We start from the raw sequence: 11,090 nt of genomic DNA, 5'->3' as shown, positions 1-11,090 counted from the left end.
GAAGAGTTGGAGGAGGGAGGGGCTGCACCAGAGAAGGGGTCTCGGTTGCCCTCTCTCTCCCTCACTATATATAGGGGGAAGGGGGTGGAGGAGGTGCCCTAGGGTTCCCTAGGGGAGGGGTGGCGGCCACAGGGGAAACCCTAGATGGGTTTGGGCGCCCCCACCCCTAGGAAACTTGCCCCCCCAAGCCGGGAGGGGTGGCTGCCCTAGGGGAGGCGCCCCCACCTCTCCAAGTTACGTGAGATGGGGTGGGAGGGGCGCTCAGCCCCTTAGTGGGCTGATGTGCCCCCTCCCCTTGGCCCATAAGGCCCCCCAACGCTTGCCGGGGCCTCCGAAACCCCTTTCGGACACGCTGGTTGTCACCCGGTACCCTCAGAACAATTCCGGACTCCAATACCCTTCGTCCAATATATCGATCTTCACCCCCGGACCATTCCGGAACTCCTCGTGATGTCCGGCATCTCATCCGGTACTCCGAACAACCTTCGGTAACCACATACTATTTCCTATAACAACTCTAGCGTCACCGAACCTTAAGTGTGTAGACCCTACGGGTTCAGGAACCATGTAGACATGACCGAGACATCTCTCTGGCCAATAACCAACAGCGGGATCTGGATACCCATGTTGGCTCCTACATGTTCCACGATGATCTCATCGGATGAACCACGATGTCGAGGATTCAATCAATCCCATATACAATTCCCTTTGTCTATCGGGATGTTACTTGCCCGAGATTCGATCGTCGGTATCCCTATACCTCGTTCAATCTCGTTACTGGCAAGTCTCTTTACTCGTTCCATAATGCATGATCCCGTGACCAACTACTTAGTCACAATGAGCTCATTATGATGATGCATTACCGAGTGGGCCCAGAGATACCTCTCCGTCATACGGAGTGACAAATCCCAGTGTCGATTCGTGCCAACCCAACAGACACTTTTGGAGATACCTGTAATGCACCTTTATAGCCACCCAGTTACGTTGTGATGTTTGGTGCACCCAAAGCATTCCTATGGTATCTGGGAGTTGCACAATCTCATGGTCTAAGGAAATGATACTTGACATTAGAAAAGCTTTAGCAAACGAACTACACGATCTAGTGCTACGCTTAAGATTGTGTCTTGTCCATCACATCATTCTCCTAATGATGTGATCCCGTTATCAATGACATCCAATGTCCATGGTGAGGAAACCATGACCATCTATTGATCAACGAGCTAGTCAACTAGAGGCTTACTAGGGACATGTTGTGGTCTATGTATTCACACATGTATTACGGTTTCCAGTTATTACAATTATAGCATGAACAATAGACAATTATCATGAATAATGAAACACAATAATAACCATTTTATTATTGCCTGTAGGGCATATTTCCAACAAAATTTAGGTCGAATTTTCTCTATAGGTGCATCTATGTTCATTTTTTAGTAAAGTTAATCACAAACTTATGATTCACACAAATTTCAAAGAATTCAATTTTTACTATTCAAATTTGAAAACTAACGGCACTAACAGAAAGTTTATAATTTTTCTAAAACTAATGGCACTAACAGAAAGTTTATAATTTTGCTGACCTAAAAGCAAAAAGAATTAAAAATAAAGCAAAAAACAAAAGAAAATAAATAATACAGAAAACAAAACAAAAAAACTGGAAAAATAAAATAAAAATAGCAACAATAAGTATTTTGTTGTAAGTAGAAACAAAATAAAATAAATAAAGCAACAAAGAAAACAAAAAAACTAAAAAAGTGTTTTCAAATTTGAAAACTAATGGCACTAACAGAAATTTTATAATTTTTCTAAAACTAAAAGCAAAAAAGAATTAAAAAATGAAGAAAAAATCAAAAGAAAATAAATAATGCAGAAAACAAAACAAAAAAAACTGGAAAAAATAGGGCTCGCCCCTGGCCCATGACCATTAGTCCCGGTTTGTGCCACAAGCCGGGACTAAAGGGTTGGTCCTCGTTGCGCTCAGAGTTTAGTCCCACCTCGCCAACCGAAGGGCGCCCACACCGGTTTATAAGCCCGTCCCTCTCTGCCTTGTTGAGCTCCTCTCAAAGTGAAAATAGATGCCCCTATACAGGGAATTTGATCTAAATTCATAATGAATTTCTCTGAAATTCATAGAAATTGATTATGAATTTAGGTTGAATTTTCTCTATAGGTGCATCTATGTTCATTTTTTAGTAAAGTTAATCACAAACTCACAAATTTTAAAAAATTCAAATTTAAAAACTAATGGCACTAACAGAAAGTTTATAATTTTTGTGACCTAAAAGAAAAAAGAAATCACTAAAAAACTATAAGTATTTAGTTCTAAGTAGAAATGAAAAAATAACTAGCAAAAAAGAAAAAAATGCCTATAATATTTGTTATGACTAAATAAAATTACCAAATTGAGTATAATCATAAAACACAGTAATATTAAATAGCAGGAAAAAGAATGACTCAAAAAATCAATTTTTATAGTAAAGTTATTCGTAAACTAGTGATTCAGACAAATTTTAAAAAATTCAAATTTAAACTATTCAAATTTTAAAACTAATGGCAATAACAGAAAGTTTATAATCTTTGTGACCTAAAAGAAAAAAGAAACCAGTAAAAACTATAAGTATTTAGTTCTAAGTAGAAATGAAAAAATAAATAGCAAAAAATAAAAACAAATGCCTATAATATTTGTTATGACTAACTAAAATTATCAAATTGAGTATAATGATAAAACACAGTAATATTAAATAGGAGGAAAAAGAATGACTCAAAAATCAATTTTTATAGTAAAGTTATTCATAAACTAGTGATTCACACAAATTTTAAAAAATTCAAATTTAAACTATTCAAATTTTAAAACTAATGGTAGTAACAGAAAGTTTATAATTTTTATGACCTAAAAGAAAAAAGAAATCACTAAAAAAACTATAAGTATTTAGTTCTAAGTAGAAATGAAAAAATAAATAGCAAAAAATGCCACCTACTAGGCCATCACAGCCTGAATACGACTAGAAAACCCAACCATGGGCCAGGATTCAGGCCCGCAGCAGGCCCAGTAGGCCCACAGGCATTGCAGTGTCTCATTAGGCCCGTAAGCCTGCAGTTTAGAGGAGTTCGAAAGAGAACACAGAGCAGGACTTATAAACAGATGCGGGAGCTCTTCAGCTAGCGAGGTGGGACTAAACTCCCACCACCGCGCCAGCACAAGGCCATTGGTCCCGGTTGGTGGCACCAACCGGGACTAAAGGGGGGCATTGGTCCCGGTTCGTGGCACAAACCGGGACCAATGCGCCCCTTTGGTCCCGGTTGGTGCCATGAACCGGGATCAATGGCTTTGCTATATAAGCAAAGACTTAGTGTTTTTCATTTCATCTATGCAGTTGCCCGCGCCGACGCCGCCGCCAGGCTGCCCGATTCACACCCCGCCGACGCCGTCGCCGCCCGCGCCCCGCACCGTCACCACCCCGACGCCGTCGCCGCACGCCACCCCGCGCAGTCGCGGTCACCTCCCCGCGCCGCCCCGACGCCGTCGCCGCCCCGCGTCGCGCCCCGACGCCGCACCTCCCCGCGCCTTCCCGACGCCGTCGCCGCACCGCCTCTGCCTCGCCGTCGCCTCTGCCTCGCCGCGCCCCAGCTGCCCCGCGCCGCCATCGCCTCTTCCTCGCTTTGGTCAGGGCCGGTACCGCCCCCTCTTCCCCCTGTTTTTTTGCAAATATATAGATGTTTTTTTTTCTGATTATATGTATATGTATGAGTATATGTATGTGTGTATATCTATTTACATGTCCCTTTTTTAGATTTTTTGTTTTTTGCATTTTTATAAAAATGTATATATGTATGTGTATATGTTCTCTCTGTGTGTATATATATATATGTCCATGTATATATGCAAAAGATAGATTTTTAGAAAAATAGTATTTTTTCCGTTCATAGATTTTTTTGGTGATATTTATTATTGTAAATATGCAAATGTTTGTATATTCATATGAACTCTCTCGGAGAAAAAAAATGTTATCGGGAGAAAAAAAAGTTCTAGGATCGTCAAGGGGTCGAGAGGGGGCCGAGGGTCGCCGAGGGGTCGAGGGTCGAGAGGGGGTCGAGGGTCGCCGAGGGGTCGAGGGTCGAGAGGGAGTCGACGGTCGCCGAGGGGTCAAGGGTCGAGAGGGGGTCTAGGGTCACCGAGGGGTCGAGGGTCGTCGAACTTGTGGGACGTGGATGTAGTGTCTGACACCGACGGCCACATGTATCTCACACCGACGATACTTGCTATTTAGGGTTTCCTCTACCGCTCGGCGACCCTCGACGACCCTCGTTCTCGATAAAAAAAAGAGGAAGAAGAAGAAAAAAGAGAGGAGAAAAAAGAATAGAGGAGTAGAACTCCTCTATTCTTTCTTCTCCTCTTTTTTTCTTCTTCCTCTTCTTTTTTTATCGTTGAAGCGTTGTCGAGGCCACCCCAAACCCTAGAGAAGTAGCGCCGAGGCCACTAACTAATATTAGTTCTACGTTTGCCACTAATATATCCATTTGTCATGTTTGAATAATAATTGCCATGTTGTAAATATTTGTAGAAACTATGGACACCGCCCGAGACGAAGTACAAGAAGAGTTGTTGGGGGACATAATCACACGAGGAAGTGATGCCGTCCGCTCGTTGTTTCTCAACGACACCGATGGTCTGGAAGCAGCTAGCTATGATTATGATGACTCTGGTGACCCAATGCCGGTGCAAGAAGGAGACTGTGAGGACGGCTCTGGTGACCCAATGCCGGTGCAAGAAGGAGACCGTGATGACGGCTCCGGTGACCGAACCGAGTCCGGCCAGGTATATATATATATATATTAGTTAAGCCTGTGCTGACTAGCTAATTGATGCATTCATTATTTTGGTATGTACACATATTAATTAAGTCTTTGTTCTTTTTTCTAGCCCTCTGGATCGAGCACAACTTCGGCAAAGAGACGAGGCCCGAAGAAAAAGTTGAGCTCAGATGAAAGGTTTGAGATCATAGCAATCGCCCTCGACGGCCAACCGATTGAACCCATCCGGACAAAGAGCGCATTTGTTGCTCAGTGCGGGGTTCTGGTTAGGGACAAGATCCCGATCAGCATCCAGCAATGGTTAAAGCCGGCTACAGAAGACCCTGAGGTGTCTTATGTCAATGATATGCAGAAAAATGATCTTTGGACTGAGCTGAAGTCAAATTTCACCCTACCGCCAGAGGATGATCCGGAGAAGCCAGTTAAAGAGCAATTAGTCAAGTCTTTTGCTCTTAAGAGGATGGTAGACCTATTCAGGAGGTGGAAGAAAGAGCTGAATAAGTTTGTCGATAAAAAAGAGACACCAGAATTCAAGGGCAGATATGAGAAGATCAGAGATCACTGGCCCGCATTTGTGGCCCACAAGACATCGAAAAAGAGTAAGAAGATGTCGGCGACAAACAAGCAAAATGTTGCGAAGAAGAAGCATCACCATCGCACGGGGTCAGGTGGCTACCTCGTAGCCCGGCCTAAGTGGGCCAAGACTGAGAATGATCTGGTTGATAAAGGGAACGAACCAGAGACAATTAACTGGCCAGACCGTTGCCGGACTTGGTTCTTCGGGGCTGGCGGAACATTGGACCCTGTATCAGGTAAGTGCATTTGGACGGACGAGCAAATGGAAATACCAGTCAAGAGGCTTAAGCACTATATCGAAGCAGCGCAGCAAGGGACGTTCGTTTCAGACAGAGAGAACAACGAGCTCAGAATGGCCCTCGGGAATCCTGAGCACCCTGGACAGACACGAGGCACGCCAGGCTCCATTCCGTGAAAGGCTGGGTTTCCGGACGCAGGTGGTTACAAATGCCACGAGAGGAGGAAGAAAGTGGAGCAGAGCCAACTGCAGGCGCTGCACGCTAGGGTACAAGCGATAGAGGAACGAGAAGCAAATCGCAGCAAACGAACTGCCGAATCTTCCCCCGAAGCTACCCCGCCATCTCAGCGGAGAAGCAGCATGGCTTCCACCGAGCTGCTTCAGCCTGAGCATGTCTTGACGGCTCCTACCAGCTATCCCGTGGATGCTACCACGGAGTCTCAAAAATGCCACCTTATGACGCAATGGATTAATATGAAGGTCAAGACGGCTGTTGGCTCTGTTTTCCCTACTGAACCCGACGTAACTTTTGACTGCCGGCCGATTCTAGAAGGATATGCTGGGGTGATGGTGGATGAAATAACGGAGGGATTTGAGGACCTCCAGCTTGACCACCCTACCGGTGAAGGGGAGACTCGGCTGGGTTCTGCTCTGAAGACTCCATGCCTATGACGGAAGGAGCTCATCAACCTTCCAAACTGGACGCCCCGGCCTCCTCCTCCTCCTCCGGCGAGTCAGGGCACTCCGCCTCCTCCACCGCCTCCTCCTCCGGCGAGTGACGATCAGGGCACTCGGCCGGCTCCTTCTCTGGCGCGTGGCGGCACTCCGCCTCCTTCTCCGCCTGCGCCGGCGCGCCCGAGCAGTCAGCCTCCTCCTTCTCCGCCTCGTAAGCAAGGGCGGAAGAGACCCGCCGCCGCTCCGGCTGCTCCGGCGCGTCGCAGTCCTTCTCCTCTGCCTCGTAAGCAAGTAAAGAAGACAGCCGCTCCGTCTGCTCTGCCGGCGTCTAGCAGTACAGCCAGAGGCGGGAGGACATACAGATTCGGTCCTTCTCTGAAGACTCCAGAGAAGTTACCATACGAGAGGACCCCGGAGGAGAACGTCGAGATCGCGCGAGAAGAAGTGAGGAACTTCTTTGAAGGGGTGAAAGGAAAGAAACATCCACCTCTGAAGGAGAAGGTAGATCCGGTGAAAGTGAAGCGCACTCTGGCTGCCCTGACAAAACCACCCAAGTCTCCGCCGAAAGGCAATTATGAGTGCATTATTGGAAAGGCATTTGCCGAAGCGGAGCGGTTGGGAAGTACTGTCAGTGATCAAAGGATGAAAGAACGACGAGCTGGGAAACAAATTGCCCAGCTCGGCGAACAAGCGAAGCAATCGTGCCCCCCCGCTCAAGGTGCCTAGCGACATCGTCGCTAATGATCCGAGGATGGTGCCCGGTTATAGCAATCTTGGAGATTACCTGCCCGACGATGTACATTATGATTTCTTGGAGGTGCAGATACAAAGGTACGAGTACGGAAAGCCTCTCGTCAAAGATGAAAGATCTCTATCAACGATGATGCAAAGATTGCATGTTTGGTACTTGAAAATCTGCAGAGAGTCTGGGGGCAGGAATACTTTGTATATGAGAGTTAAAAAGGAGCATGACCTCGTTGGAATTGAACTGTTGCATGTTCCATTTGAGGAGTTCTTTTAGTTTTTCAATCAATTGGCCCTCGATAAGCAACGGTCACCTGCTACTGTCTGTAAGTAGTACTACTTCTGTCATTAAGTCTCTCTCTATATAGCTCAGCTCTTTCATTGCATGTATTTATAATTATCCTCGCTATATTATGCAGATTGAAGATCGTCGAATTAAAGAAAAGACAAATCGGTGATATTGGGTTCATTAACACAAATCTCATAGATGCAACTGAGGTTAAATTTCATGCCGCGGATACCGAGGCCAACTTGCTACGATTGTTGGTAATAAATGAAAACAAAGATATAATACTCTTTCCTTACAATTTCAAGTGAGTGTTACTGTCTTGTGCATATTCGGCTTCCACTAGAGATTAAGCTTGAGCAGGGAGTAGTAACTGTCTTGGACTCGAGACGAAAAGATCCCCAGGACTATGCGGACATGACTCAAATGCTCGACAAGTAAGTTAAATCGATCATTATCCACCATATCACCAACTTTGTCCATTTCTGATATCAAGTAATTGTTTTCTTTGTCTGGCAGGGTTTGAAGAAAATTCACCAAAAAAGCTCCGGGACTGCCGAAGAAGCTGGAATTTAGACACACGAAAGTAAGTACTATAGTAGCATGTTCCACGCATTTCCTAGTGATTCAAGCGCTAGTTTCATCAATACCATTTGGCATTCTTGCTTATCAGTTTGATTGACCTCTATTTCTTATAAAGTGGCTGTGGCAGGAACAAGGGAGTGATTTCTGTGTATACTACATTTGCGAATCCATCCGCCACATGTCCTGTGAGCGGGGCTACTCTGACGAACAATATGAAGTGCGTAAATAACAATATTCACAATTTTAGTTTATTACCATCATTTGTGTTGAGTTTCATTCATTCGTATATATATAGATATATATATATATATATATATATATATATATTGACCCCCTTCTTCAAATTAGATGTTTCGGAAGCGGGATGAACTCCTAGCACCAACTCGCATGCGAGCAATTCAAGAGGAATTGGCGGCATTCTTTCTTGACCACGTGATCGCTGAAGACGGAGAATACTATGTGGACCATGCGTCCGTATGTTAGGAGATTATATTCGTAAGAGATAATTATTGTATATATGTAGCCGATAGTGTCGGATAGATATATGAGAACTTGTTGTTCGACCAATCTTTCGGAAAAGGAGAGGTGGTCGATATCACTTCTCTCTGTATGCATATATGTTCATGACGATCTTCTGTTTTCTTCGTTTGCTTACTAGCTAGCTAGCGTGTCTAGTCCTCTCTATACGTATGTATAGTACGTAGCGTCGACCAAGCACGGACATAAGAGAGGACACTACTTTCTATTAATTATAGCTAGCTAACACAATATATCAAACACTTAAATTAACCCCCCCCCCCCCCCCAACCCCCAAACCCCCCCCCCCTTCAAAAAAAACCCAGCCACAGAAATGCTGACGCGTGGATGCCTATTGGTCCCGGTTGGTGCCACCAACCGGGACCAAAGGCCCTCCTGCCTGGGCTCCGCGCACAGGCCACGTGGAGGCCCATCTGTCCCGGTTCTGGACTGAACCGGGACTAAAGGGACAGGGCATTAGTACCGACCCTTTAGTCCCGGTTCAGGAACCGGGACAAAAGGACCTTACGAACCGGGACAAAAGGCCCGTTTTCTACTAGTGCATTGGTGTGCCCGTCCCACCTATACATAGGTGGAAGGGGGAACGGGGTCGACCGACCTGGGGAAAGAGACTCATAGACACTCCTCATCGGTAGGACTCCTCCTCGGGGTGCCTTGTCCAGGATGGAATCTATGGTCCGACCGACTTGGTCCCCTGGTGGCGCCTTGCCACCTGAGGAAGCAGGGGTTTGGCCCACCATGAACCTTTTAGTGTATTTTAGAAGGTTCTAGAACCTTTTGATAGCTTCCAGGACCTTTTGAGACATTCCGGGAACTTTTCGGACACTTCCGTACATTTTCGAATATCTCAGAACACTCTGAGATCATCTGAAACACTTCGAAGCCCTTGTATGTAATTTACCATCATCTCATTGTTCTGCATGATGGTAGTCGTTAAGCGTGTGGCGATACATGTTTGAGAATATGCAGACATGTCTAGAACACCTTCTAGTCAATTAATATTAGCGGGATCCGGACCGCATCGAAGAAGAGTCTGGATGTTGTTCTCTACAAGTATGGATTCTCCGAAAGAACCGGCGGAACACACAAGAAGTTCACGTTCAAGAAACACATGGCTCGAGCTCCAACTATTCTAGCTACTATGTCATGCCCCTCATGGAGAACATAGTACATGCTGCGTCTCTGTTGAAAGATCATGCATCCTTGAGCAAGTGGTCCAAACAGCTTAAGAGTGGGCCACCGAACTATTGAGAGAGACCAAGCACCTCCAAAACTTGTTGGTGGAGATCATCAACAAGGATGTCATCACGGCGGGCAAGATGTTCTACATTGCAGGAGGAACAGTGAAAAGACATCCCTGACTTGTTTGTCGTCGGTCATCGCTAGCTAGAGATCACCTTAAAACTTTACAAGCTCTTATGTCATCACACATGGATGACCTGCATTTCTTTATTTCCATGCGATATTTTGTTTGCTTGACTAACATCCTAAGTATTGCGTCGTCAATGTAATGTGGTGTCCGCAGCATTTATATGGATGTATATGTATGTGATATATCGATTCTTACTATGTGCTAATAATGACAGATGGGATCACATGATTTGCGGGAGGGGTCTCCGAGGAGGACATGGTGAAACATTAAAAAGAAGGGAAGTGACAAGGTCTCATGAGGGTCATTACTCCTCCACAAATGAATAAAAAGTCTACTCCCGCGGCATCAAAGAACCCAAATGGCTAGCCCCGGCGATAAATCCATTTTTTGCCTCCGACTTGATACCTCCAACCACCACACTTGGAAACCTATATATACGTATGCTGAAATACTCTCGCATTTCTCTCTTTACGGACCTCCCGTGAAAGAAGCATGATAAGAAAATACGCCGTTTTTTGCCTATAGCCATGAGTGGGAACCGCCGATGTACACCATTCCTTGACCGAGGGGATCCCTGCCAAGGCCAGTACATCCAACTCCGACGTGTCAACCCAAGCTTTGACTGCATTTTCAAATGCGAACGGAGAACCTACACTTGAACAAAAGGTGTGCCGTGGTTTCCTGCTCCCTCGTGCAAAGTTGGCCTAAGTTACGGTTTGGCTAACCTCTCCTTGATGACGAGCCAAGCAAAGAATTTGCATCTGGGTGGTGCCCAATTACTCAGTGGGGGAGACGAGGCCGCGGGGGGAAGCATCATTGTGATCAGTTGATTAATTGATGCAAAAGATGGTGTAATCTGGTGAGCTGGCCCTCCCTGATAAGGATTAGCAACACTTGCCCCCCTTGTTTAATTTTTTTGCTGGCTCCGCGACTGCGATTCTTCACACCATCTCAGGCATGGAAGAAATAGTAGAGCCCTCGAATTAGGCCTTATAGGCCGAGGCCGAGGAGTAGATTCCGCTAGCTGTGAGGTTCCACTTAATGTCGTCGGCAAGGTCGTCCTGAAGGCGTACCGCTTGAATCTTTTCCCAAAGGCCACAAAATTGCTCAATGTGTTCCACCGAGGGGCCTAGCTAGAAGGATGAGTCGTAGAAAGAGCCCGGGATTGTTGGGAGCAAGAAAACAGATCAACACAAGACTTGAAGCAGTGTTTCTGACTGCACTTAACTGAACCTCTCTTAGGCGGCCCGGTTTTAATCCCACGA

Source organism: Triticum urartu, chromosome 5 (assembly GCF_003073215.2).
Source record: "Triticum urartu cultivar G1812 chromosome 5, Tu2.1, whole genome shotgun sequence".
NCBI classification, from domain to species: domain Eukaryota; kingdom Viridiplantae; phylum Streptophyta; class Magnoliopsida; order Poales; family Poaceae; genus Triticum; species Triticum urartu.
This window is presented reverse-complemented; position numbering follows the sequence as displayed.